General features: G+C 39.3%; 1 pseudogene; it reads left to right on the top strand.

Moving 5' to 3' along the window:
• Positions 1–960: 960 nt before the first annotated feature.
• On the top strand, positions 961–3019 carry LOC109278066 (protein BTG3-like; annotated as a pseudogene).
• Positions 3020–3669: the final 650 nt, after the last annotated feature.

Here is a 3669-nt window from a genome sequence, read left to right as displayed (position 1 = left end):
AAATAAACATTAAAAATTTTAAAAAACAGGACAACTTTGAATTAAACAAAAACATTTTTGAAGTGTATTTGTCAACATGTACATAAAGCTATTAGTAGATAATTGAATGAATATTTAAAAACATTTTTCTAACAAGTTTGCTGGGGTATTGTTTTGGCCAGATTAAAAACAACTAATCAAAAGTTGTCCACAAATAACTAGTTATTTAAAAATGGGTGTCTAGGTACTAAAGAAACTATGGGTGAGTGGAGAAAACATTAAGCTTCAAAGCAGAACATCTGATATTTTTTAATTTAAATTTTAGTTAGTTAATATATAGTGCAATATTGGTGTCAGATGTAGAGTTCAGAGATTCATCACCCACGTACAACACCCAGAAGAGAAATCTCAATTCCAGTCGAAATTTCCTGAGCAATCTTGAGCAGGTCATGTCACCTCCTTTCAGAGGTGTGCAAATTATGACCCAAAGACCTGTTTTGTGGATCTGCCATCGCTTCTGTGGAAACAGTTCCACTGGAACGCCACCACACTCACTCGTTCAAGTATGGTCTGTGCCTTTCACGTTGCAGTAACAGAGCTGTGTAGTTGTGACAACGGCTTAATGATCCACAGTGTCTAAAATAATTACTCTCTGTCCCTTCATAGAAAAAGTTTACTGACCTTAGCATTACTGCCCCTGCTTCTTTATCTGTAAAATAGGAACGATAGCCCCTATTCTTCACAGGGCTTTTGCCAGGATGCTCACTTTGGTAAATTTGTGTGGAAACCTTTAGTGCAGTGCTTAGCATATAGCCATTGCACAACTGACGCCCTTTTAAAATTCCCACCCACCACCCAATGGTTGATTTAAGACTAAGCTATTCTCTTTTGAACCTTATGTTTATAAGGCGAAACAGTTATGTGCCAGAAAGCAAAATTCCACATTTTCCTTTTTAAAAACACTGTTATTTGCTTGTCATCATGGCTTTGTCAAACGGTATACTCTTTATCCATCTTTGTCATAAGTAATTAAAATAACCAGAGATTTTAAATGCTGTAGCTGATGCAGTGCCGAACTCCAGAGACTTCATGCAAATGGAAATGAGATAGAATATTTCTGAGTCTTTAAGTGGTAAAGATCATAATTTTCCTTATACAGCAGCAAAAAAAAAAAAAAAAAGCCTATAATAGTAGTCAAGATTCTTGGTGGTTTTTACCTAAATGACATTGTTAAAGATACAGGATTTTTTTGCTTTTGTGCTTGATGTTTAGAAATACATTGCATGCACAATGAAATGATAATTTGGAAAAAAATAAGGGGCTGCTGCATGCTGTGTATACTGTAATTCTTAGCTAGTCATGCTGATTACAGTGAGTAGGTAAATAAGGAGAGGAAGTCACAGGGGGTATTTCCTCTTTGCAGAATTGCCTTTATTAAATTGTTCTCTACTGTGATCGTCAGCCTATATTGAGGTAAAATATAAGAACATTAGTAAGCACATCCTGTTTGATCTTAGGACAATAATCATGTATCCATCCTGATAAATTGCTGTTTCTATGTTATAAACCCTGTGCATTGAGGAACTGATCAGATTTCCATTTGCCAGTAAACTTGGTAGAATGCTCTGAGCCAAATTTGTGATTTAGTTGTAGCAATCATATGGGTCTTTATGATGTACATTTTACAATCATCTCTAGTCGTGTTTTATGTCCGTTGTTTCTTCCTTTTGATCTGTTTTTATTTACACTATCTAAGTAGTAATTTTGGAAGTCACATTCTATCTTTTCTGGAACAAGATTGGGTATAAATAGGTAATAGGGTAGTGGATAGATAATTTCCAGTGAAGTGCTAATATGTCTTTTGGTTCTCTCCTCAAGATACCTTATAAATAACACAACAAAATAACTCCCAGCTTAACACTTGATAAACCTTATAATTTATTAAAAAATGTTTTTAAATGTTTATTCATTTTTTGAAAGAGAGAGACAGAGTGTGAGTGGTGGAGGAGCAAACAGAGAGGGAGACACAGACTCTGAAGCAGGCTCCAGGCTCTGCCCTGATGTGGGGCTCGAACTCACAAAATGTGATATGACCTGAGGCTGAAGTCCGAAGCTAAACAACTGAGCCACTCAGGCACCCCAATAAGTCTTACAATTTAAAGAGAACTATTTAGACGATACGGGAGCCACCTGCTCTCCGGACTAGATCACAGCACAGAGGGGATGTCCTGAGTTACCTTTCTGGAGTCGTCCACAGCCAACTCTGGCCCCAGGGCAGCGGAGGCGGGAGAGATTAACAAGATTGTGGCTGTTGTCTTCTTTCTCACAAGGCTAGTTCGAAAACATGGTAAATTGAAAAAAGGGGCAGTTGAGAGGTTTGAAATTGACTCTTAAACTTCAAGAAAAATACAACATCACTGGTACCCAGAAAAACCATCAAAAGAACAGGTCTATGGATACATCTGTGTCAGTACAGTTCAGAGAGTAGACCCTGCTGTCCTGAGACATCTGCATGAGAACAGCTGCATCTCTGAGACATCTGCATGAGAGCAGCTGCATCTCTTACACCCATCTAGGTCTGCTAAAGGAACTCACTCTGGGTGGGTCTACGTGAAGTGTGCTGTGGGTACAGAGAGAAAAACAATGTTGCCAGCTTTGAAAATGAGGATGAGAACAAGATGCAATCTCCAAGAAAGTTACCAAGCCCCTTGATAACGTTATCTCTGAGTTCAGGATCCTGACCTAACAATGAGGAAACAAGCAAGAAGAAGTGAAACCCAATTCTGTGACTGCAACCCCAAGCCCCTTGTATCACATTTCACAGTGGATATTCCTGCATCTTCCATTGTGGCATCCTTTGCTCAGAAAAAAAGCCAGGAATGTGCTGAGGGAATGGCCATCAGAATCAGTACCCTTCTCCTATTCCATTTGTTATCCAAATCACGAAAGGAAGAATGAACCATTTATCACCCAAATCCCTCCTGGAATGCGTTGTGACCAGAATCACTGGATTAATCCTCAGGTGTTAGCACCTCACTAGCTGCTTTTGATTCTGTTGGTGTCAATGATGAGAGAAGGTAGAATAAGTCTGACCACATATTAAAAATAAACGTTCAGGAGCGCTTGGGTGGCTCAGTCAGTTAAGCATCGGACTGTTGCTTTCGGCTCAGGTTGTGATCTCAACTGTTTCGTTTAGTGGATTCAGCACCCCCGTCAGATTCTGTGCTGGCAACTCGGAGCCTGCTTGGGATTCTCTCTCAACCTTGTACTTATTTGCACTCCGTCTACTGTTTTGTGCCTTCTTCCCTTTATGTAACCTGCTCACCTGTAAGGAATTCTTTTGTCCCTTATCCTAAACTCAGTCAGGCTTCATATTCTCTAGAACCTTCCCTGTTAACCCAGGTTGAATGAAATGATCTTTGTTGGTTTTCATACTGCCCTGTACCTACCTCCATTATTTCTCTCAGCATATTACATATGAAATTCTCCTTTGAAGTGTCTGCCACAATTAGACTAAGAGGCTCTTTGGTGGTGTGGGCCATACCTTATTTCATTCTCCTCAGTGCCAACTACTTTAGGTGTTGAGAAAAGATTTATTGAGTTAAACTGAACTGAATCAGGCAAGCAGTAAAGAACCAGGGAGCACGTAGGCACTATATGCACCATAGATCACATACTCACACACAGAAC

Source organism: Panthera pardus, unplaced genomic scaffold, assembly GCF_024362965.1.
Source record: "Panthera pardus isolate Hobbes unplaced genomic scaffold, ASM2436296v1 HiC_scaffold_7, whole genome shotgun sequence".
NCBI classification, from domain to species: Eukaryota; Metazoa; Chordata; class Mammalia; order Carnivora; family Felidae; genus Panthera; species Panthera pardus.
The sequence above is the reverse complement of the archived record's forward strand: the minus strand, read 5'-3'. Positions and strand labels throughout refer to the sequence as shown.